This window comes from Sarcophilus harrisii, chromosome 4, assembly GCF_902635505.1.
Source record: "Sarcophilus harrisii chromosome 4, mSarHar1.11, whole genome shotgun sequence".
NCBI classification, from domain to species: domain Eukaryota; kingdom Metazoa; phylum Chordata; class Mammalia; order Dasyuromorphia; family Dasyuridae; genus Sarcophilus; species Sarcophilus harrisii.
Window position 1 is genome coordinate 256,830,973 of NC_045429.1, and position 27,183 is coordinate 256,858,155.

Here is a 27,183-nt window from a genome sequence, read left to right on the forward strand (position 1 = left end):
GTATTTATCTAAAACCAGCCTCAAATTACAAGCCTTCCCAATAAGATTAGGGGTGAAGCAAGGATGTAATTTATCACCAGTATTCAATATAGCTAGAAATGCTAGCTATAGCAATAAGACAAGAAAAAGAAATTGAAAAAATAAAAATACACAATGAGGAAACAAAACTATAATTCTTAACAGATGACATAATGGTATATTTAGAGAACCCTAGAGAATGATGATGAAATAATTAGCAACTTTTGCAAAATATAAAATAAAAGCATGTAAATCATCAGCATTTCTGTATATTACCAACAAAATCCAACAGAAAAAGATAAAAAGAAAATTTCTTTAAAAATAATGATTGTTGATGGAGTTGTTAACTGATTCAACTATTCTAGAGAACAATTTCAAACAATGCCCAAAGAGCAATCAAGCTGCATATCCCCCCCTCCCAAGGCAATTGGGGTTAAGTGACTTACCCAGGGTCACACAGTCATGAAATGTTAAATGATTGAGGTCAAATTTGAACTCAGATCCTCCTGACTTCAGGGCTGGTGCTCTATCCACTGCACCACCTAGGTGCCCTGAACTGCATATCTTTTGATCCAGTAATACCACTCCTAATTCTATGGCACAAAGAGATCATAAAAATGAGCAAGTGCAAATGATCATGTGTAAATGATTGGGTGCAAAAAGATTTATAGCAGCTCTTTTTTGAAGCAGTAAAAAAAGAAAAAAGGAAATTGAAGGGATGCCTATCAATTAGGCAATGGCTGAACAAGTTGTGGTATATGAATGTAACATAATACTATTACATTATTTTAAAATGATGAAAAGGCAGATTCTAAAAAAAACCTGTAAAGACTTACATAAACTGATGCTGAGTGAAGTTAGCAGAACCAGGAGAACATTGTACACAGTAACAATAAGCTTATGTAATGATCATCTATAATTGACTTAGCTCCTCTAAGAAATACAATGATCCCAGGCAATTCCAAAAGATTCATGAAAGAAAATGCAGTCCACATACAGAGAGAGAACTAATAAAGATGGAATGTCGATTGAAGCACACTATTTTCACTTTATTTTTTATAGGCTTTTTCCCCCTTTTGTTCTGTTTCTTCTTTCACAATATGACTAATATTGGAAATGTTTTGCATGATTGAACATATGTAACCTATAGCAAATTGCTTACTGTCTTGGGGGAGTGAAGAAGAAAAATTTGAACTCAAAATCTTATAAAAATGAATGTTAAACATTATCTTTAAATGTAACTGTAAAAAATAAAATTATATTTTAAATAAAATAAAATAACTGTGGATAATATAAAATACTTGGGAGTCTACCTGCCAAGACACTACGCGAACATAAAACACTATTCACACAAATATAGATCAATCTAAACAATATTAATTGTATGGGTAGGCTGAGCAAATATAACAAAAATGAAAATTTTACCTAATTTATTTATTCTGTACTATACCAATCAAAATGTCAAAGAATTCTTTTACAGAATTTAAAAAATTAATAACAAATTTATCTGGAAGAACAAAAAATCAAGAATACTAAGAGAATTAATGAAAAAAAGAAAACTGAAGGAAAATGCTCTAGCAGTCTCAGATTTCAAACTATATTACAAAATGATAATCATCAAAATAATCTAGTTGGGGACAAATTGAATACCACTTGGCTTAGGTGGGTGTTTTAACTGGCCAAAGAAACCTAGTAGGGTAATAACATAGTTTTAATTTCAGCTCAGCCGAGAATTCTCAATCTCTAGCGTAGTCACCATCTGTTTTTGAAAGGCATAAATATTGAACAAACATAAATAATAAAAAATTTCTTTTAACAAAAGAAGTTTGCTTTATTTTACCTATCATGTTAAAGGGGCATCTTACTGGACTCTAAATTTTCTTAATGTAGATTTTCCACCATTTGTACATCACATATGCCACCTGAGGTAGTACATCAATTATTATGGTCTTATCTGGCCCCATTAACATTATACCATGTTAATGTAGTACTGTACATCAATGACTTATGAAAAGGAAAACTCTTTGCCCATCATAATATATCAGTACAAGAGAGATTGACCTGAATATTAGTGAAATTCCTTCCCAGGTGAAAGCTCTTGGGTAGTCTTAGACATAGAAACAAGAGAAACAAGCATTGGTGAGATTGTGGCCTGGACTACGTGATCTATGACATTAATAAGGCCAGGAATAAGGTTTAGATCCCTGTATCATCTGCCTTTCTTACAAATCAGGCAGATTTGCCACAAAAGGGGCTGATACATAACAAAGTGCGCCACCTTTATTTATCTCCATCACTTAAGAGAAGACCTGGGGACCTGATATTATATGGTATAGACTACACAGGATGAATGGGCATCTCTAATTAGTTTCCATCTAACTCTAACTACAATAACCTACTTAGACATTGTGGAAAGGGTCCACACAAATGACTGAGCACATGATATTCCTTTCTTTCATGGTCTCTCCAATATCATTACCTTCCTACTCACCCCTGTTTTCCAAAGAGGGCAAAGACTTTAGGGCATACCTTAATTTTTTTTTCGGGAGGTGGGGGAAGGTGTCTAGAGGCTACCAGGAAGCTGCAGCAAGAAAACTATAGCTTTTTTTCTCCTCCACTCCAAGCTAATCAAGTCCCAGGGACCTGTTGCATTTCTGTGAGAAAATAAATACATAAAATAAACCAAATTATCAAGGAGGACACTTGATAGATATTCGTCCTATTACACAGAATCACACAGCCAGTCAGGTTCAAAGGTATGTAGACTCCCAAGTATTTTAAATATTCAGTAATTATAAATTTTCTCTTCTTATCTCTTCTTGCTGTTTTTTGTTGATGATGTGTAGAAGCACCCAGTGGATTTATTCTATATCTCTCAACTTTGCTGATGTTATTATTTTGATTAGTTTTTAGTTGACTCTTTAAGGTTCTCTCATTCACAAAAAATAAATAAAATCAAATAATTTTGTTTCTTTTTATTTATGCTATTCCTTTAATTTCTTTTTCTGATATTAATTTAAAATAATAGTAGTAATTAAAATTTTAGTGTTTATTGGCATATACTTTGGGGAAATACTTTCTAATTATCCTTTATTATTTTACTATATTGCAAATTTTCCTTTTTCCTTTTTGATGCTGATCATTTGGTTTTCCTCTTTTAAAAATTAAATAGCTAATCACTTATGTTTAATTTGTTTTTCTTTTTCAAAGAATCTAGCTCTTATTTTTGTTTACTAATTCAATAGATGTTTTACTTTAAATATTATCAAACTCTAGTATAATTTTTTTCAGATCTTCTAGTTTGATGTTTAATTGTGATTTTAAAATCCGTTGTTTTTCTAGGTTTTTTTAGTTGGATGACCAATTCACTGATTTTTTTTTCCTCTTCAGCTAATGAAAGTATTTAGAGATAAGAATTTTCCCTTAAGTACTGTACTGCTTTGGCAGTATCTCAAAATTTTTGGAAGCCTGTTTAATTGTTGTCATTATATTTTTTAAAATTATCTATTGTTTCTATGCTTTGTTATTTGAAACATAAATTCTTTAGGATACAAAAAATATTAAAAATTATCTAAAGACAATAACCCTAGTACTGAGTTATTAAGTCTTAGGTTAATTTTAATACTTTTTTTCAAAAGCTTTTTATTGAAAATAATTTTAATATATTATGGTTAGTAAAGAATGCATTTAATATTCCTACTTTTCTATAGATATTTTTGAAATTTCTAAACCACAATACATGATAAATTTTTGTAAAGATGCCACCTACACAGTTGAAAATATATGTCTACTCCTTTCCATTACCATTTAATCATTTCCAAAGATCTATCATATTTGATGTTCTTAAAATTCTATTCAAGTCTTTGACTTCTTTCATGTTTATTTTTGGATTATGTTATATATAAATAAATGTACATTGAGGTGCTCTATAATGACCATTTTGCTATTTATTTCTCCCTTTAATTAATTTCGTTTTTCCTTGAAGTATTTCCATGTTATGTCATTTAGTGCATATATAATTATAGTATTTTTTAACAAAATGTAACTTTCCTTTTTATCTCTTTTAATCAAGCTTATTTTTTTTTTTTGCTGTTTCTTTGCATAAGATCTTCATTACTATCCTGTCTGATTTTTGTTTTTTAGTTTAGCTGAAACAGAAAAAGTTTTGTTTTAGCTTCCTGTTTTAATCTAAGTATGTTTCTCTCCCATTTAAATCTCTCCCATTTAATAAATTATTAAATCTCTCTAATCTCTATCTTGCCTCAGTTTCTCCAGCATTACAATAATACAATCTTAGATTGCATTGTTATAATATTAATTATATATTTTATTATATATAATCATTAATTATATATATATATATATATATATATATATATATTAATGGAGGGGTAGTATTCAGTAATAAGCAGTACCAGTTCTTTTATATACTGCTCTGGTCAGAACATATTTGGAATATTATATTCAATTCTAGAATAGAATATAGAATTCTAGAAGCTACATTTTAGGAAGAAAAATTACAAACTGAAATCATGCGCAATAAAGGATGACCAGTGCCCTTCTTTGGATCAGTCCACCACTGGTACTCCACCTTGTGGTATCTTTTCCCTCACCCCTCCCCCATGCCATATGATATCTCTTCTAACTCCACTATTTTTCTCAATCCCACTTCTGTTCCTTATAGTTAATTCTTTTAGGGTTCTAAGTCCTTTTTAGGAGTTAACCTGCCAGCTAAGGACATGCCCTAACCTCATGGAGTGTTCCCTTTGTATTGGGTTGTATTGTGAGTTCCACTGAGAAACTTGTCTTTCATATGCTCTTCCACTTTATTTCATATTTTTCATTCTTGGTGTCTATTGTATTCCATTATTTTGTCTCTAATCTCTTCCCTAAATAAATCTGCCTTTTTGCCAAAGGAAAAAAAAAGGGGGGAATGACCAATATGATAAAAGGACTATGCATAGCATGCAAATTGCTTAACAAAAGAAGTAAAGATTTGCTCAGCTCCAAAAAGGTTTATAGAGGATGTGGAAACTGTTTTTCGATAGACAAAGGGCTATCAAGTTGAAGAGAAATTAGATTTTGCTCAGCCCTCAAAGGCAAAACTAGGACCAGTGAGGGTAGAAGTGGATTAGGCTATCCAGAGAAGTAGTGAATTTGTATCACTTGATGTTAGATTTGGATGACTTGCTTGTCAGAAATGCTATAGAGAAGAATCTTTAGATATAGATAAGAACAGCTGCCCTCTCAGATATTTTCCAACTTTGAGATTCTATCATTCTAATACCAGAACAAAGATGTGAGGACTTTGGAGGATTGGCAACCAATCATCCCCTCGGTTCATCTTCTTTGTCCTTTTCCTATACAGCCAGTCACAGTGTAGGTGACATCAAGAGTGATGAAAGTGTTCTTCCAAGCCAAATGGTTTTTATTGTTTTATTTTTCTGGTTATACATATATATTAACTTTTTAATATATACACATTTTAGATACACACATAATATATACACATTTCTTTATGAATAATGTTGAGAGAGAAAAATCAGAACAAAAGGGGAAAACCATGAGAGAAAAAAATAGAAAAAAAGAAGTGAACATAACATGTGTTGATTTACATTCGATCTCCCTAATTCTCTTTCTGGATGCGGATGGTGTTTTCTATCCTAAGTTTATTGTTTATTGGGATTTGCCTTGAATCACTCAACCACTGAGAAGAATCAAATTTTTCATAGTTGATGGTCGCACAATCTTGCTGCTACTGTATACAATGTATTCCTGCTTCTGCTTGTTTCATTCAGTTCATGTAAATCTTTCCCGGTTTTTCTAAAATCTGCATGTTCATAATTTCTTATAGAACAATATTATTCCATTACTTTCATATAACACAACTGACTCAGCCATTTCCCAACTGATGTCCATCTACTCATTTTTCACTTCTTTGCTACCACAAAAAGAACTACTACAAACATTTTTGCACATGTGGATCCTTTCTCCTCCTTTATGATTTTCTTGGGATTTAAACTCAGCACTGCTGGGTCAAAGGGTATGCACATTTTTATACCAAGCTTTAGAATTCTTTCCTGGTTTCCTAGTCCCCTTCCAATTCTGATTTGGGTCAATAACTTTGTGAACAGAAAATAAGTATAAATGGTATATGAATGTTTCTAGAATACTCTTAGAGGATCACAAACTTGTGATTATATGGATGACAATTGGATTTGCATAGAGGGTGCCCTATGAATCAAGCTAGGGGACAGTTAAGTGGCACAGTAAACTGAATGCCAGACCAACAAGACTTACCTTCCTGAGTTGAAATCTGACCACAGATACTTACTACTTATGTGACCCTGGCCAAATCATTTAATCCTATTTGCCTCACTTTTTCCATCTATAAAACAGATTAAATGGAGAAATATCTTTGCCAAAAGAACCCCAAATGGAGTCATGAAAAGTTGAATATGACTGAAAAACAACTGAACAGCAATAACAGATAGTGAGGTCCTCTAAATGCTCGTTTGTTAATGGCATTATACTAATTGTTCTAGACACAGAACACTACATAGCTCCTAAATGATATCTATAATGACTCAAAATATTTCAGTCTTGCAATGTAGATAGGAAAAATCATAGGGATGTAAAATACCTATTGTTCATACATGATACCCATTTGAACAAACAATTTATAGAGGCCATTCATCAGTTATTTATACCTTGGACAGACATTGAATATAGACAATGAACTGGATCCAGAATTCAATAGGGACAGGAACTAAATTTATTATTTCAATGGTAGAGGGAATTTCCTTGCAAGGAAATTATTCCAAGGCAGGTTGACACCGTCTCTTTGATTTATAATCTTAGAGAATAAATTAGGGAGAGATTTTAAACTTTAGGTCTATGAACCTTTAAAAATAGATATATTTGATCACTTTATTTCATTTTCCCCCTTATAATCTTATGAATTTTATTTCAAGTATTTTAAAACATCACTCTGAGAAGGGGTTTAGAAGCTTGCTGTCAATTATGTCCACAATACAAGAAAGTTTAAGAACTTATGACCTAGAGCACTGAGAAGTTAATTGTGGCTCACACAACCAAGAGTCAGAGGCAGTACATGAGCCCAGATCTTCCTAGCTTCGAATTCCATTATGTCTTGTACCATATTACCTTCATAATTAAAAAAGGAAACTTTTTTTTTGCCTTAGGAAAATGTCATGCTCCTTTATTTACTTATTTTACTAATTGAGAAAGTTAAGCAGATTAAATAAAAACATGTATCCTTTATCTGAACTTAAAAGAATGTGTTTGTTCTTTTAATGCTGAAATGATATTTATGCTAAATATATAAGATCTTCTGGGAAAGAGATTTAGATTTGGGAGTTACAGAACTGCTTGACCAGAAGCCAGTGGCATTGGCGAGCAGCAATTTCTTCCACTTTCATGATGTGGATGAAATGGCCCCTAGGTACCCTAATGAATCCCCATTTCTCAGTAGTACTGAATGCCAGTGGTGAAGTAGTCAAGTCTTTATATTTCCCATACAAGTTATACTCTCACTTCTTAAACCAAAGAAGAGTCAGATTTAAAATTTTTTGTCCTAAGAGGGTCCTTCTCAAAAACCAGAGCACGATATCCTCAGAGTATTTCTTTATCAGTGAGAAAAAAAAAATATGAGAATCAGGACTTTTCAGTAAAATGATTAGAAACTGAGATCTGAATCTGATAAACAAGTAACATTGAGCACTTGGGAGTAACCAAGCAGAACTCAACTACTTTATATGGTTTTATGCTACCTGAAAACTTCATTGTGGTACTACTTTGCTTCCTACCAACCTCCAAAAGCTACAAAGATCTTTTAATGACTTTAAGCTTCTACTTGAAAAAAAAAATCCCCCTTTTTATAGCAGTATTTTCTCACTGATGCTATGTGGTTACAAGTCATGGAAGAAACAAACATTGATTTCAAGTGAATTTTCTAAACAAAAAAAAATCAACTTTTTAAAAATTATTTTATTTATTTACAAAGCATATTCATGGGTAATTTTTCCAACCCTTGCAAAACCTTTTGTTCCAAATTTTCTCCACCTTTCCTCCACTGGCACATAGTACAATAGAACAATACAAATAGTATATAGAACAATACATAGTACATAGGACAATACAAATATGTTTAAATATATGTTAAATCCAATATATGTATACATATTTATGCAATTATCTTGTTGCACAAGAAAAATCAGATCAAGAGCAAAGGAAAAGAAAAACCGAGAAAGAAAACAAAATGCAAGCAGAATGAGAATGCTATGTTGTGTTCCACACTCTGTTCCCACGGTTCTCTCTCTGAATGTAGATGGCTCTCTTTGTCATTGCACAAGTGGAAGGGTTTGAATCCTCTTATTGTTGAAGAGAGCCACAATTAATTTCAAAGCTATAAAAAGTACAATAAGTACAATACAATAAGAAAGAAGATACCCTTCTAATGTCTTTCTATAATACAAATATAATATTGATTCCTAAATTAGGGAGAGACAAAGCAGAGAAGAAAACTGCAGACCTATATTTTTAATGAAAATCGATGCATGTCCCTATTTCTAACTTGTTATACTAGAGACTTCATTGAACTTTATCTTGAGCATGATCTAGGATGCTGTCTTATTTGAGCCAAGTTGTTGTTCAGTTGTTCAGTTGTATCCAATTCTTTGTCCCAATATTGTCCAGAGGGTTTTCTTGGCAAAGATATTGGAGTGGTTCCTTTATTTCCTTTTCTAGTGGATTAAGTTAAATAGAGGCTAAATGACTTGCCCAGGGTAACAGAGCTAGTAAGTGTCTGAGACAAGTTTCCTTGCTCCAGATGAGAGAGCTCTTTTCATTCTGTATTATCTGATATATATTTTCCTATGTATATTTCTGATTTCTGCTTTATTATTAACTTGGATAAATGGATTTATTTGCTACTCACTATGTGTGTTCATTATAGAATTGGGAAACAAGTCAAGTCTTGGATATAAAGTTTATAATGATTAGATATAGCTATTAGGAGTTTAGCTTGAGCCTAAAAATCATATCCCATTGACCAACTAATACTTAAGGGAACAAATAGATATAATTCTAGCCCATACCCATTTTGCCTGAGAAGAGCAAAATGATCAGACTCTGCCCTCCACCTTATGCTTCACTTCCTGGCAGTTATTAAAATCTCTCAGAGAAGGGGTGTTTGGGGGAGAAAAGACCAGAAATGTCTATTCTCCCTTTCTTTGAGCCACAATGGCATCCTCATGCTGCATGTAGGAAACACTTTCATAATTTTATAAAGGGTAATAAAAAGACCAGACTAGCTAGAAAAAAGAAGTAAATGCTTGAGATTAGTGATAAACAAGATGAGATAGATCAGAATTTTTTGGTTCCCCTTTTCCATTGCAGTAAATCTTATATCTATAAAGCAATCAGTTCAGTTTCAATGTGCACTAAATGAATCAGTTAATGAGAATGGATCCTTTATAGGCAGGATTTACTTTTTATGTTTAAAAAAAAAAAAACTGACCTCTGGTAACTGCACCAAAAATGTCCAAATGCAAAGCTTATTTTGTTGACTCAACAATCCTCTCTGATTGCAAAAATGCTTTTCAATGTTTGCTCTAAGAGGCCCTAGATACCAATCATACTACCTGTTAATAATGGTTCTGCTCTCCACAGATTAGGCAACAACTGTAACTAGGTAGTCCAGGTTAAATCTGTTTGTGATTGGCCAAACATTACACAACCTAGTATTGCCCATTTTGGGCCCCAGGCCTGCAAAGCCTCAAGAGAAGGTGGGAGCTGGAGCTTATTTTGCAAGGAAATAAATTACTAAAGAAGGGTGAATGTTTTAGCAGCTGCACTGATTAGCCTGTATCAGGAAGCCAGAACAGCTGCTGCCTTGTTTTTTTTTTTAATTTTTATTCCTTGAATTTTTCATAATATATTTGGTAGTATGCAAAATAATTCTGAGAAAAAAATACCTTATTGCCTAAGACTTTGTCATTTCTTTATTCTATGGGAAGCAAATTACTTCTGATATAATGTTTGAACTCTATATTAAATACTTAGAACTCCCTGGGAATGACATTAGACCAAGGTGAGAAGAGGGGGAAGGGACTTGTTGTGCCAGGTGTTTTACTTTACTAGAAGACATTTAACATGCTTTAATATGCCTTAGTAGAGTGAACAGAACTTTAACTCAGGAGTAGGGATCCTTTTGTTCTAGATCTGGCTTGGCCCCTAGGCTCACTGTGTGACCTTGGAAAAATAATTTTTGCAGAGCTAAGAGGCTCACCTATAAAATATGGAGTTCATTGAGCTCAATGTGTGGTGTATATATAGTCTTCTTTGAAATGAAAGTTTATTGTTTCATATTTTGGATCCTTATGTTCTGCTACATACATGGCAATTTTTTTCTATTGTTTTTAATAAATTAACAAATTAATTTTTAAAATATATGAGGTCTGCACTCAACTCATCAGTTTTCTCATTTATATAATGAATAAATTGAACTAGATGATCACCAAAGTTTTTTGTTTTTTGGCTCACAATCTAGGATTCTATGAACATATAATGTATATTACTATCTTTGAAACACATTTAGATAATAGAGAACAAGCCCTTCTCTTTCCATTTTAAACAGAAAAATGCTCCTTTCCCCCTATTCATTTATTTCTTTGATATGTTATCCCTTAAGATATCCAGATCCCATTCAATGAGAAATGAAAGGAACAGGCTTTGACCTTCAAATACATAATGACAAAAATTGTTTAAAAGAAAGTGGGATCAGGTCTGAATTGTGTTATTCAGAGATGCCTATTTACAAATTAAAAGAATCAGAATCTCTTCTTGAATGTTTTGCTTTAGGGTCTCTGCTGAGGTGGAAAGGGATTGACAAACCATCATATTATGATAGAAAGGATCTTGTTCTTTATACTCTGGGGAGAGGCAAAAGGAAATGGTATTCTGGAGATTGCTTCCAGAAGGAAATTAATTATAGCCAAAAAAGCCCAGAAGGAGAAGGTCACCTACAAACTAATAGTGGTAATCCTATATAGTAGTGTATTTAACAATTGTTTCCAGAGGTCTTAGGTTGTAAAAAAAAAATAGAGATGTTACTATCCTTCTACATTCTGAGGCTATGGAAGGCAAGAGAATATAATTTCCCGTTCTCCAGACTTTGGGGAGTAAACTGGAACCTGAAAGAAATATATAAAGAGTTATCTTCACGAGACTGGATAGGCTGTTCAGGGAGAACTTCATGATCAAAAATACCCAAAGCAGGGACCAATCAATTAAATTAAATTCAGTAAATACATGGAAATGTTCATAGTATCAGGCAAGGTACTAGAGGGGGAAAAAAGGCTGAAAAGTGACATAAACTTTAACCTCACAGCACATACAGTCTAATAGAGTCAATAAGATAGGTCCACAAATAAATATGATACAAGGTAGGCTGTAGAATTATGAAGGGCTGCCACAAGAGAAATTGAAGAGTTTTGTTCTGTTTTGTTTTTTCTATCTGTGGGCAAAGGGTAAAAATTACACATTAAGGCAATTCATTGGTATGTCTTGTATTTTTCTACATGAAGCCAAACTGAAAAGGGGTAGTACTTTACATAGTTAATAGCTGACCTTATCACCTTCTAAAATTTATATACTAAGAAATTTAAATGCATATGGAAAGGTATCTAGTGGGGAAGAATTGTAGCTTTAAGAGTGGGTTGTTCCAGAAAAGAATAGCAAGAAGTTCAGAAAGGGACTATAGACAAGTGGGCAATATTATTTCTAATCTGTTAAATTCAGCATATACATTTTTAGTATATACATATAATCTCTTTTTTATGTTCTATATTTATGTAAATGTTCACCTTCATGTTAGTAAAGTTTTTCCTTTCCTTTGTAAAGTTCTGAATAACAAAGGGAACAAATATAGTTTCAAGTCAACTCAAGTAGCATTTTACATGTGTCAGGTAGTGGTATTTATACTACACTTGAACTCCATACAGATTAAGTTTAGATAATATTAGCTTCGTTAAACATCCTGGGCTCCTTTGTCCAAAGTAAATTATCTTCTGGAAGTAATTTCTGGATACTGTTTCTTGTCATCTGCTTCTAGAATAAATGATGAAATTCTTTCTCGTTTTGGCTCCCAGTTTGTAGAATTCCATCTGTCTCCTTTGTGGTCCCAAAGAAAAATATTCAAAAATAGATATAAACATAGATTTATATCCAGGTAACTTTTCATGTATAAATTAGGCCTTTTGGAATCTGTCTTTGCTCTTCCCCCAGAGTATGTGATCCATATTGTTTTCTCTTTGCTTTCTTGGACTAGAGAAGAAGAAAAACAGTATGTATTAGATACCCAAATGCCATATACTACATATCTCTAAAAATTAGGTTTGAATGTCTCAGGTACAGTCTGTCTCTCCTTTGTAGTTAAATTATGTTTCACAGAGCAAATGGTTTTGCTAAAATTATGTTCTCTGTGAAAGCCTTTTATGCCTTCAATTCTATGTCTTTGCTCCATTGAATATTTTGTTCCCAACCCCCTCAAACTATAATTTTAAGAGCTTATCTCAGCTAAAAATTATAAAAGCTCAAGTTTTCTATGTTTTACTTAATCCTTGTGATCTGGGACAGAATTTAAAGTGTTGGAATCAGAGCATAGTATTAAAGATTTCAAGTGGGAAGAAACTTCAAAGGCAATCAAATCCAACTCATTTCATAGATGGGGAAACCGGAGAACAGAGAAGCCAATCTACTTGCCAAAAGTCATATAATTAGAGTTTAAAGGAGGATTCAAACTCAGATCTTCCTGACTCCAAGTCAATAAATACTCTATAAAAACTCTACCGCCTAGATGTCTTTTTCAATGTCTCCAGATTTTCCTTCCTATATCTGTGCAGACACTTAAGTCTTCATAGGATTTAGAGCTGGAAAGAGTCTTAGAGATTCTTTACTATGGCCTTTTGTTTTATAGATCAGAAAATTCAGATACAGGGAGGCTTTTCAATCCAGGATTTGCTCCATGGTTTTTGCACACTCCCAAATGCACACTGCTCTACTTTTTCACAAAGGGAGAAAAACTTAAGTTTCTATAAGCAGGACCCTACCAGTTATTAACAAACAACAACATTCCATTCTAAGGTATCCTATGCCTTAGTGCACAGAGAAAAGCCCCTAAGAACGAGATAGAGAGAGAGAGAGAGAGAGAGAGAGAGAGAGAGAGAGAGAGAGAGAGAGAGAGAGAGAGAGAGAAAGAGAGAGACACCATCCAGATGAAAGTACTTCTGTGGAAATCAGAAGGCACAGCTGATGGACTCTTCTTAACCAGTTTGTTTCAAAACAAACATTCTTCTACAAGATAACAAGTGTGGAAATAGCTCACTGGATGCTTCATTTTTCTCCACCTTCCGCTTAGTTATCAAATTGATCTTCCTAAAGATCAGGTATGATCATATCCTATCCACCACTCTTCTCATCCCCAATCGACCAGCTCCAATGGCTCCCTCTTACTCCCAAGGTCAACTATAGAATCCTTGGACTTCATAAACTGGGTCTTACTCCCCCCACACATTTTGAGATCCAATAAGAGTGGTTGTTGTTTGTCCAGTGAAGGACCTACGGAGGAGATGCCATCACGTGCAAGTAAAGGATTTAGATGAGGGAGACTGGGCCAGGTCCCCTGCTTTACCTTTCCCTCCAGAGCCATCACAATCAAGGGGCCAGACACAGATCAGGACCACTGTAGATGGCCCTGGATGCAGTAGGAGAGCTTGGCCTTTTAAAGAAAAGATCTTTAACAGATTTCAGTTTGACTGAGGCTGCACTCATTGAGGCAAAGAATCTCCTCTTTCACCTAATTAAAAAAAATTCTATAAATCTGGGAGAAGACCTTCAGGGTTTCAGGTCAAAGCAGAAATGATAGTTAATCTTTGCTGTTTCTTTTTCAAAACATTCCTTCTCCAATATTGGCCATTTTCATCAGCTACTCTGATTCCTGGAATTCTTTCCTTCCTCATCTCCACTTCCTGCTTCCTTCTAGTCTCAGCTAAAACCCCACCTTGTGTGAGAAGCCTTTCTGTCCTGCTAAATTTATTGCCTTTCCAATTGAAACTATCCTCAATTTGTCCTTCATATAATATAGCTTGGGTGCACATGTATGCTTGCATATTAACTCTTTCATTAGACTGTGAGTTTGGGGTTTTTTTTTTGACTGTAAGCTTCTTGAAAGTCTTTGCCTTTCATCTCTGGATCTTATGGATCTGGATCCATCTCTGGAATTTATGTACCTGACACATAAAAATGCTACTTAACTTGAGTTGACTTGAAACTATATTTGTTCCCTTTGTTATTCAAAACCTCTGCCTAATTCAGATCTCATCTCTTGCTCCTTGAACTCTCCCTATCTGGACACTGCTTCTCAGCTTCAGGTCTTCTGACTAGTAAAAGTCACTTCGAGGGCCCTCCCCTACTTCCAAACGGCCAATTCTGCCCCAATGTTTGTCCTTTAGGCTATCTTGTTCACCATCTCAGAGAGGTGGAGAATACCCAATAGTTATGGAGAGGATTGTCTGAATGACTTTGAGCAGCCTTTAGTAAGTAGATAGTTCTATAATGTATTACATAGAAGCATATGAGATAACCACTTCTCCTGAGGAAAATTAATGTTAACCTAGAAAAAGCTCATTCATTCAAGGGTATCCCAGAAATAGGGCCAGCACTTCATCAAAAAGTTTTAAAATATACATTAGATGTAGTTTATAAGTGTTTATAAGTGCGACCAATTATCTTGAATCCTGTTTTGTTTACCCCTATGCAATCATATAGTAATTTCCACATGATCCCAAATATTTACTATTTTTTACTATTTCTTCTCAAAATTTGCTAACACTTTGGGATTGATTTATATTTCTGATCCAAATTCAGCTTCTGGTCTTTAGCCCCTCTACTTGGCATTTCATGTCTGTAGTAACCAACCCATTCATTCTTTGGTATGGAATGCTCTCCCTCATCTCCTTCTACTGATTTCCCTGATTTCCTTTAAGCCCTAGCTTAAATCCTGTGTTAAAAAAAGTTTTTTTCAACCTGTCTTAATTCTAGTATCTTTCCTCTTGAATTCCCCCCTCCCAATTTATCTTATATATGTTGTATATAAATCTATTTGCTCATTATCTCCTCCATTATATTGTGAGCCCCCTAAAGAGCTCTTTTTTTGGGGGGGTCTCTTTTTGCATCCTTAGCACTTATCACATATTAAATATTGATTGATTAATATACCGATGATGGAGCTGTAAATTGATTCACCCATCCTTGAAAGAAATTTGGGGCTGCTTCCATAAAGTTTCTAAATTATGCATACCCTCTAATATAGTAATAATACTACTAGGCTTAAGGTCCCAAAGAAATCAAAGAAAGAAGAAAAGGATTCCCTACATTCAGAAATATTAATAAAAGTTCTTTTATAGTGGTAAAGCATTGGAAACCAAGGGAGGGCCCATCATCTGGAGAGAGACTAAAAAAATTATGATATATGAATGTAATGGAATATCAATGGAATGCATGTTAATAAATGATAAAGGTGAGTTTCAGAAACGTGGGATGTCTTTAATGAACTAATGAAGAGTGAAGGAAGTAGAACTAGAACAATGGTATCAACAACATTATAAAGACAAACTTTAAAAGAAGTGGGAACTCTGATCATTCCCCTGATTAATTAAAATTCCAAGGGACTGATAAAGAATTATGCTACCTACCTTCTGACAGAAAGGTCATAAACTCAAGCTATATATTTGTTATAAGTGAGAAGAAACATTGTTTTAATTTTAAAAATTGAATTGAAAAAAAGTAAATGACATCTCTGCACTGTCATTTCTATCTTTCTGGTTCTACCCTGAACGAAGATTATAATCTGGGTTTTTCCCTGATGGCCAGTTCACACTTCCTCAGTCTATAGTATGAAAGATCTATCTCCAACCAATAAAAAGTGTTGGGAGATAAAATGGCATGTATGAGGAACAAGCAGCTAGGCCAATATAGTTGGATAGTGGAGTGTTTCTCTAGCCAGAAGTCACTTTTTCTTCAACCCAAAATCATATCACTCATCATAAGCTTTTTTCCTGGATAAGCAATCAATGAGAGAAATCAACTCAGTAATGTACATACATAGTTGGAAGGAGGCAAAGAATATTGTGCATTCTCCACAGGTAAAGGAGAGTCCATTATCTTAAACAGAATGTCCTAAGGAGATACTACTTCAATCTTAAGTGTTCTGTTCCCTTCCCTCCTGCTATCTGCTTTTAGATCATAGATTTAGATGTAAAAAAGAGACTTAGATTTCATCTAAAATTGAAAAATGAAGTCTGTGTGTATGTGTGTGTGTGAGAGAGAGCGAGACAGAGAGAGACAGAGAAGAGGGACAGGAATGAGCATTTATATAGTCCTTGTTATATACAAATCTATTTACATTCATTGAATTTGTTTCAGTCAAATTGAGATCTGTAAAGAACCTTAGCTTTAAAAGGCCAAGGCATCCAAATAGGAGAGAGGGCAGGGGAAAGAGGGAAATTAGAACAAAAGGATTTGCAAAGGTCAATGGTAAAAAAAAAAAAAAAATTATCCTTGCATATGTTTTGAAAATTAAAAGCTTCAATTTAAAACAATTTTAAAATAAATAAAAAATAAAATATAAGGCCAAGACATCCCACCAAATCCAGGGCAATTTCCAATCATCCTGACCTATGTCTTCAACTGGACCAGATGGCTCTGGAGGAGAAAGTCAAGATGGTGACTTTACACAGCCCTCCCTCACATAAATCTAACTCCCTTACACATATAGCATTACTTCCCTCTTCAACAACAGCAACAACAACAACAAAATAACACCTATGAGCCAGGCACTTTTGTATCCTCACAACAATTCTGCAAGGTAGATGCTGTTATTTTACATTTGAGGAAATATACAGTTCAGGAAATTGAGGCAAACAGAGGTTAGACTTGCCCAGGAACACAACTAGTTAAGTATCTGATGCTCAGATCTTCCTGACTCAGGTCCAGTGCTATATACACTGCTCTACTGGCTGCCATTGATAGATAGATAGGTAGATAGATAGGCAAATAGTAGGTAGTAGGTAGGTAGATAGGTAGGTAGGTAGATAGGTAGATAGGTAGGTAGGTAGGTAAGTAGATAATTAGATAGATAGATAATAAAATGAGTGAGCAATTGAGTACTTATTATATGCCATGTACTGTGCTAAGCATTAAGGATAAATATAGAAACAAAAAAATTACAATTCCTTGTCTCAAAGAATTCACATTCTAATGGGAAAACAACGTATAGGAAGAGTTGGAGAGAGGGAAAGGAACGAGGCTGCTGGCACATAGGGAAGGGCAAGACTGCAGAGCCACTTGAGCCAGGGTAAAGTAAATTCAGCTGGGGTTCCCTTTGAAGGATTTTCTGGTCTAGAGAATCACCAATCAGGAGAGCCTTAGATTAGAGGATTCTTCAGGGTGGTAATCTGGTGGTGAAAATTTAGAGCTGCATTCCATCCCTCTCATTTTACAGATGGTTTTGAGAGAAAGGTTAAGTAGATACTTAAGCAAGGTCTTGCAGATGGTAAGAGGAAGAGCCAGGATTTGAATCAAGATCTTTTGACTCCAAATCACTATGCTGTCTTCAGACAGACTGGCTTAATGATAATAGATGGTTGTGATAACAATAATAAGCTAAAATTTAGGTAGCACTCTAGTTAATAAAGTACTTAGACATATTTCATTATTTGACTCACATAATACTTTTATTAGTGAAAATATTATTCCCATTTTAGAAATAGGGAAGAAAGTGACTAGGCCAACATCTCATAGATAATAAGCGGTTTTTCATCTTTGAATCCTCAGAGCCTAGGCACAATATGTTGCACAAAGTAGGCCCTTCATATATTTTTTCACTGAAGAGTATAAAACATCTTACAAGGTATTATTTTCACTAGAAAAGGTCAACTGGGCTTAAAAAAAACTTTTTCCTCTGTTATTTTACTTGGACTTTGTCCTTTTTCTTTCTTGGATAAAAGTGGAGCACTATTTTTCTTATATATGGAAAGAAGGTGACTGAAGAGAGAATAAGCCTGTTTTATCCTTTCAAAAATGAGGAGATTGGCTTATGTAACTTCTAAAATCACTTCTAGTTCTAAAAATCTGTGATTCTAAGGAACAGATACTCCAAGGAGCAACATCAGTGAGGATCAGGAAATAGGAAGGATTAGAGGGCTTGAGCAGACAGAAGACAGAGGAGGAAATCAATTATTTTTAACAATATAGGGAAATTACTCTTTTCCTTTTTAGAAGGGGAATGTCTGTAGATTTCTTTTCAAAATAGTTACATAGAAATATGTTTTGCATGATATCATATGGATAATATCAAATTGCTTGCCTTCTCAAAGAGGAGGGAGAAGAGGGAAGGAAAGAATGTGAAATCAATATTTTTGGATACTTTCTTTTAAAAAATGTTTTTATTTAAAACTGAAATAGAAAATTAAGAAACCAAAAAAGAAAAAACATTGTCATTGCACAGCAGAATATGAGAGCATTCAAAATATGTAACAATAAATGTTCATTTCAAGAAATCATATATAATAAAAAAGTCCGTTGTACTCAGAACTGTCCATCTTTCTTTGCTTCCGTGTAGATTTTCTTTTGTTCTCTGCTGTGCATTTTTTACTTATTTTTTTCTCTCCTCTCCCTTCTTCCCCCGAGCAGGAAATGTTTAAGCATAGATATACTTACATATATTTATATCTATATCTATATATACACATATATATATGTATATATAAATATCTATAATTATACACAAACACACATATATTCATATACATGTATGTAAGGTTGTACTATGTTCTTTGTTTCTTGAATGTAGGTAATAATCATCCTTCTTAGGTCCAAGTCTTTCCATATTTTTCTATATCTACCCACTCTTCATTTCCTATGTCACAACAAATATTCCAACCTCATACTATCTGGTTGATTTGAATCTCCTAAAATAACATCAATATGGCTAACATATAATGTAGTTTTCCTCTATTTTTCTCTTTTTATTTAATCAATTTTAACTTTAACTTATTTTGAGACCAATAATAACTACCCCTGCTTTTTTTTCCTATTAAATTCTACTTATCATTATTACTGGGTTGGTGAATCCCTTGTTTTCTATCCCTGCTGACTACTCTTCTATTTCACTTGTACTCACTAGCCTCCCCCACCTGCCCAAGGATTCCTGCCATATCCTTTCCCCTCAACATTTCCCTCCCTTTTCATCCCATTCCCATTAATCTATACATCCTTCTATAACCCACTTTATTCTATTCCCTCTCCCTCTTCTTCCTTCCTTTTTTTTTTTTTTTTTTTTTTTTTTTTTTTTTTTTTTTTTGCTGAGGCAATTGGGGTTAAATGACTTGCCCACGATCACACAGCCAGGAAGTGTTAAGTGTCTGAGGACATATTTGAATTCAGGTCCTCCTGACCTCAGGGCTCTATTCACTATTACAACTAGCTGTCCCCCTCCCTCTTGTTTCTTCATAAATTTTTAAGAGTTGTGTATAATTCTAGATATATATGTATTATTCCCTCTTTATTCCGTTCTCAATGTGAGTAGAACTATCAGACCTCCTTCCCTGTTTAATTCTTTGGTGTCAGTTCTTCCTCTCAAACCTCATTCATTTGATAATTGCTTTTTTTTTTAACCTTTCTCTATATGTTTTTGCTTTTTAGAGTTACATCTTATTCAGCTCTATCCCAATCTTTCTTTTGCACTATCCAATTACTTTCTTATTTCACTTAATTATATTTTTTTCCTCTAATCATACATAAAGATAGTTTTAAAATTCATTTTTGTAAAATTTTGAATTCCAGATTTTTTCTCCTTCCCTCTATTACCTGCTTCTTCCCCAAGACAGCAAGGTTATATACTGAACTACCTAATTAGTAATGACAATCTTAGACATATGGTTTACATTTCTACATATAAAACATAAATAATTTGTCCTTATTGAGTCCCTTGAAATTAATCTTTGATGTTTACCTTATATTTCTTATATGACAAATTTTCTATTAAGTTCAGGGTTATTTGCAATAAATCCTGAAAGTTTAGCAATTTGTTGAATATCCATTTTATTTCATTCAGGATTATGGTTAATTTTGCTGGATGTGATGTTTTCAGTCACAACCCGACTTCTTTTTGATCTTCAATATATAGTATTCCAAATGTGGTCTTTTATTGTAGCTGCTGCTAGGTCTTGTGTGATTCTAATTTTGACTCCAGCATATTTGAATTGTTGTTTGTTGTTGTTTGTAAAATTTTCTCTTTGATTTGGGGATTTCTAAATTTAGTAATGAGTAGGTTTTCCTTGTAGTATCTTTCAGGTGGTGATCAGGGGATTTTTTTCTATTTCTACTTTCTGACCTTTAGTTATTTCTTTATTATTATGTTAAGATTCTTTTTTTGGTCATAGCTTTCAGATAGTGCAATTATTATTATATTTTTTCTTCTTTATCTGTTTTGTAAATCTACTGTTTTTCTTATGAAGTCTCTCACATTCTCTTCATTTTTTCCTTTTGTATTTTGTTTTATTATTTCTTGGTAGCCTATTACTTCACTGGCTTCCCCTTACCCAATTCTAATTTTCAAAGCTTCATTTTCTTCCTTAAAACTCTGGATCTCCTTTTCTAGTTGGTTGATTTTTTTTTCACAATTTCATTTTTCTTGGATTGTTTTTGGATTTCTATTGTTTTCCCTCATAATCTCTCATGTGATTTTAAAAGTCTTTTTTGAGTTCTATGAAATTCTTTTTGGGGACATTACTATTTGGGACAGATGACTTTTCTTTACTTCAGAATCATCTTCTGAAGATAAATGCTGGTCTTCCCTATTCCCAAAATAACTATAGTTAGGGTCTTTCTCTTTTCCTGGCTCATTTTTTTTTTCTTTACTAAGCACTTGTTAATGTAATGACTTCTGGTGCTGTAGTAGGGAAGATGGTACCTCTGGTCTTAGGTCCTCCTTCAGTTCTCCCCTCTAGCCTGGCACCCCAAACTAAGGACTTCAGCCTCCTGAAAGTGCCTGCCGCCTGCCAGCAGCATCTCTGCCTCCTTGCTTCTGCACTCACGCATTTTCATTTCTGCAGCACAGCTGGGCCTGGCAGTCCTTATTAGCAGAAGTTTCCTCAATCTTCCTGGATTCAGACACCCAACTCCCCACACTGTCCAGGAAATTAAAATCCCTGTGGTTGGGACAAAGGCTATCTCTTATCCCAGCATAAAGCTTCCCACTTGTTGTTTCAGTGAAATTAGCCTATAGGTGTTTACATTTTACCTGGGCTAAACCTTCTTCTAGGTGTCTTTCTTTAGATCTTCTCTGATTGTCCTAGGAGGGGCACGGTTCTGTTTCAACTCTTATTTGTTTTGTTTTTATCAGCTTTGTTTGTCCTGAGCAGTAGTTTTGTCTTGTTTGTGGGGGAAATCTAGAGAGCCTCAAATTTTCTGAGTGACTCCACCATCTTCCAAGTATCTTCTCCATGAACTGATTTTAAGTTATAAAAAAATTTTACATGTAATTGGGAAATATTTAACAAGATAAATAAAATACATATCAAAAATAAACAACAATTAAATTTAGATAACAAGTAATTATTATCTAACAAAATAAAAAATAGAAACATTTAAAATTTAAAAAAGAGAAGACCCCCCCCAAAGCATAAAACCCCCAAACATTGAGCTCTTTCTGGCTTCCTGAAATATTCATTGTTGCATATTTTTTCTTTTATTTTGATTTGGCCAGATTGGTAATTTCACTAAGTATCAATGGCAAGCTCACTCTTTCTTAAATGATATTTCAAACATAATTCTCTTATTTTTTCAAACTCAATAATTTTATACTTATTGTCTTTTTTCTTAGATGCCTACATTTTGCATGAGTTAGTTGAATAAATCAGAATATAATTTTAAATAATACTACATCACAATTACTATTGCAAAATAGTAGGTTTTTTTTTTTTTTTAATGGTTCTAAATTTGTCATTAAATCTCCCTATACCCTTGAGTGGCTTGGATGAGATGTGGTAAGTTTTCCTAATTACACATTCTGTTGGAAATGGTGAAACAGGGTATGTAAAAGAATAAAAAAGGTAATGCTATGACAGAGAGCAAATAATGTTTAAATTACTGGACCTAGATCTTATTGGCCTAGCATAAAATACTTTGTTGTCTGAAAAGGCCCCAAGTCTACTTGATTGAATCATTAGAAAAGAGAAAATATGGCTCAATTTTAGAAAATCAAATGTTGATTACTCACAATTAACAAGGATTGCAATCAGGTTAGAGAAAATGAACAAAAACTTACTGATGATAAAGAATTTCCCTTCAGTAAACCTATTTAGAAAATGTTTGGTGCTGTATTTTCCCCTCCAAAGTGGCTATTGGCTACCCTCAAAAAATGTGAGCTTTCATTACTAAGTAGCAGGAGCAAACGGGCAGAAAGATGAATAGCTATCTTGTTCATTTAAAAGATCAGTTGATCTAGAAAAAAATGATTCATCACTATTCTTTGAGTCTTTCATTTCTGTGCCTTTCTTTGATCATGCTACTCTCACTGCTTTATACGAATACCTATTCCCTTCCAAACACATACTTCTGACTGCTGGAAATTTTTCTCATCTTTTAAAGCACAATTTAAAAGCTATCTCTTCCATAAAGATTCACCTGATTACTTCACAAGAAAGTTTTGTCTGTCTGGGACACATCGCATTTTCTCTATGGTTATTTATGTTACCATCAAATAGAAGAAGAAAACAATCTATGCTATGTTTTAACAAAAGTTAGAGACAAATTATTAATACACAAATATTTTTGTTTCAAGAAATATGCAGAAAGATATTCTCCTATCTAATTAGAAAACCTTTCCTGAGCAAAGTAGCAACAAAAGACCAAATTTCACAGCAAAATAAAGCAGACACATTGTTTAAATTTAGAGGGTTTTTTTTTTTTAAACACAACAATTGTAATATTAATGCAGCTCTTGTACATTGGCAAAAGGACACCCCAATTGGATTTTTTTTTTTAAAGAGACACTTTTACTCTTAGCTTGGTTACCATAAACAAGACAAACTCTTTTTTATAAATCTTAGTGAGAAGTTAAAACTCATTCCCAGGAAATTATGTCTTTTCTTTAGTTTAGTTTATAAAGTCCATGTAGCCTTTACTCAAGTCATATCACCCTCACCATTTACCTGGATTCAAACCTGGGTTCCTCCTTGTTTTGCCATCCCTTTGGCAAAGGATTGCCTCCCTTCCACTCCATACTTTTTCTAACCACTCTTATTCTCCTATTAGAATGTAAACTATTGGAAGGTTCTTTTATACTCTTAAATGTATATTTTGTTCCCTCTTTTATTTTTTATGAGAGTAAGGATCCAGCACTACCAGCCCTCTATTCCCATTTACTTTTCTTGTATCAGTTCTAGTTTTCAAGGAGTTATTTTCTTTCTGAAGTTTTTTATTTTCTTTTTCTAGTTGGTTGACTTTTTCATATTTTCTTGAATTGTTCTTATTTTTTCCTCCTAATTTTTCCTGATTTCTTTTATTTGGTTTCCAAAGTTTTTTTTTAAGTTCTTCCAAGAACTCTTTTTGGACTTGTGAGCATCTGACACGTTGAAAAAGGAGTGGCTTTTAAAAACTCTATTATTTTCCTCTGAATAGAAAACCAGATCTTCTCTATCTTTATTACCATAAAGTAATACCTGAGGTTGAGTTTTTTCTCCCACTTACTCATTTTAATTTTTGTTTCATTTCATTTATTATGCAATCAGGTTCCAGTACCAAGGTACTGGGAATACCCCACACATCGGGTCCTTCTTACTCTTTTTTTCTGAGCTCCGTCCTAAAACTCAAATTTGAACCTCCCACCCCCCTAAGCCACAGTTTAGGCTCCCAAGTCTTGGAAACGATCTTGCTACATGTCGGCCCTGCAGGGGTCCTCAAACTTTTTAAATAGGGGGCCAGTTCACTGTCCCTCGGACTGTTGGAGGGCCGCACTATAGTAAAAACAAAAACTTTGTTTTGTGGGCCTTTAAATAAAGAAACTTCATAGCCCTGGCTGAGGAGATAAACATCCTCAGCTGCTGCATCTGACCCGCGGGCCGTAGTTTGAGGACACCTGCTAGCGTTTCAAACTTTAGCTGTTTTCTTTGTCTGGGACTCTCCGCAAGTGCCCCCACCAGGCCTGTATTAGCACCTCTCCCAGCGGCGGCCCTGGACTGTGTCGGGCCCACACAGCTGTGATCCGCATCCCTCAGCAGGGGAAGGCCTTTCTCTCCTCTGCTCATCCACCTGCCACCCCTCCCACCCCATCCTCTACCCCTCTATGCTGAGATAAAATTTCCTGAGCCTGAGGATGTCTCCCACCCAGGACCCCCAAGCTGGTTGTTTGTTCCTTTTGCAGAGTCAGCCTGGAGGGACTTGCCCTTCATTCAGACCAAGGCTCCCCCCTGGGGGCTCCTGGAGGCTCTCAAGCTGTCTAAGGAGGACAATGCTTCACCCCAACTTGTTTTTTTTCTGATGCTCTAAGTTCTCTCTGAGGCGATGGTCTGCCTTTTTTTTTTTTTTTTTTTTTTTTTTTTTTTTTTGTGGAGAGCCTGAAGTTGTCGACCTACACCACCATCTTCCCGGAATCTTCTCTGATGTCTACTGAAAACAAATCCTTTTTACTATAGTCTTCAACTCATAGAATCATGAGACTTAAGAGTTTTAGAGATGGAATGGATCTTAGAAAGGAGTGTGCAAATCCACTAGCTGCCTACTTTTGTATCAGATAAGCATAAGAATGCTTTTTATATTTTAAAATAGAGTTTATTGGTTTTTTAAAAATCATTCTTAGTTTTGGCAGTGCAAAAAGAAACTGTGGGCCGGATTTGCCGCTTAGATTCTGATTCTAAGAAATCATTTAGTTCAAAGCTTTTAAAACTGTGAGTGGGACTTCAGATAGAATCATATAACTGAATGTGGGAGTCAAGAAATTATGATTTATTATCAGTAAATGTTTGGTTTGTATACCTAGTTTATATAACCATATACCTGGGTCATATAAAAATTTCTTGAGCAAAAAAGGGTTGTAAGTAGAAAAAATTTAAGAAACCCTGACCTAGTTCACCTCCCAATCCAAGAAGTCATTTCCCTTCTACTTAACAGCTCTAGTAATGGATGTACATTGTCTCAGAAAGAAGTTTCTTTAGCTTAGATTATTAAGACAAAATGAAAAAGAAAAGTTGGGAGCCATTTATCAAAATGCTTTCAGCTTTATGTTAACATATATGTGGTGCTGATATAGCTTCCTAGTTTTTTTTTCCTTTTCTTTTTTTTTTTTTTCCTGAGGCAGTTGGGGTTAAGTGATTTGCCCAGGGTCACACAGCTAGGATGTATTAAGTGTGAAGTGTCTGAGATCAGATTTGAAATCAGGCCTTCCTGACTTCAGCGCTGATGGTCTATCCACTGAACCACCTAACTGCTCCTCAGCTTCCTAATTTCTATGAAAGGGATATCTAGATATATTCAGATGGGAAAATAAATAAACCTAACTAATCTAGGACTCTACCTTCCAGAAGTTTACTTCTTATCCATGAATTAGTTTAAAATTCTACATGAAAGCCATAGAAAAGGAGCTTCCCTTTGAATCATGAGATTTGGTTTTGAATACGTGTGTGATCCTAAACAAGATATTTCACTCTTTTGAACCTCAGGGATTCTATCCATTAATTGAGAAAAACAGTAATTTCACTACCTACCTCAAAGGGGTATTTGTAAATAAGGTGCTAATAAATGTTAACTATTTAAAAAAAAAAAAAAAAAACTTGTGAAACAGAGCATGAGCAAAAGTGAAGTAGAGTTGGACCTAAGCAAAACTAGCTAGAAGGAGAAAGTCAATATAAAAGACTATGACAGAATAGTGAATAACTTTTTTTAAAAGGCTACTATATTCTCATTTCTCACTGCAACTTGAATATTTCTAAGACCTTTTATTCCTTTATTTAAAATAGAGGCAACTTGAAGCTCACATAAGCAACAAAATGGCAGATCACACATTTTTTTCTTATCCAACAACCTCTCAAACCTCCCCAAAACAGAAACTATGGATCAAAAATGAATCAAATTCAGCTGTTTTCAAGGTCTTAGGTCACTAAGAATCCAAAAGAAGATAAAAAACAAATAAACCCCAAATCCAGGAATTCAGCTCACTGAATGATGCTCAATGAGAATCCAGCTCATTCAGCACCTCTGACCACTTTCCTCCCCCCTTAAAAAAAAATAATTTGTTTTATAGCAATATATTGAAATCATATTAGGGAAAGTCACGCGATGAAAGGAATAAATATTTATAAAGCACTTTGCAAATCTTAAGCAGATATATACTGTTATTATTGAAATTAATAGTTTTCTAGATCAGTTTATCTGTTATTCTTGCCATCAGTTTATAACTAGTAATTTTAAAAATTGCTTAATTTATTTTAAAATTCCCTTCCTCCATCCTTACCCAACTCATTGAAAAGGTAAGAAATATGATACTTATTATACAAATGAACTCATGAAAAACAATTCCACATTAGCAACTTTCCAAAATTCTCATTTAATTTTTATGCTGATTTGGAAACTCAGAAATTCATTAAATATACATATAGTATGGTATAATACCAACATATTTTGTCTTTTACTACCATAATAAATTTAGGCTTCTCCTCTGGTAGGAAGTAAAAGGTGGGGTCAAAAATTTTTACATAGATTTTCTAGTGCTATGCTCCTAACCCCCACAATGTGAAAGAGATAATGGTATTATCTGTAATCCTTATAACAATCTTGCAAATATGTACTATTTTGTCCTCTATTTTCTAGATGTCTTCTCTTGTCAAACCACTTTAACCACCCCTTATTCTCTCCTTCTTGTTAGAGAACTTTTCCTTACATATACTTGGACTGAAAAAAAATGAGGTTAATCCATTTCTAGCTTTTTCTCCTCTCACCATTATCTTCTATTCTCTCCTCATTTACAACAGTCTCAGAGGATGAGGTAACCATTCTACTTGCTATCTCAACACCTCAAATTATGCC

General features: G+C 34.0%; 1 long non-coding RNA gene across 2 annotated transcripts in view; it reads right to left on the reverse strand.

Annotated features, from left to right (window-relative positions):
- Positions 1–10,579: 10,579 nt before the first annotated feature.
- Positions 10,580–27,183, reverse strand: part of LOC116423184 — a 29,493-nt gene continuing 12,889 nt past the window's right edge. For both annotated transcript variants that reach the window (XR_004233676.1, XR_004233675.1), the window contains exon 3: positions 10,580–12,366. This is a non-coding gene — a long non-coding RNA (uncharacterized LOC116423184). The remainder of the gene's footprint in view (positions 12,367–27,183) is intronic.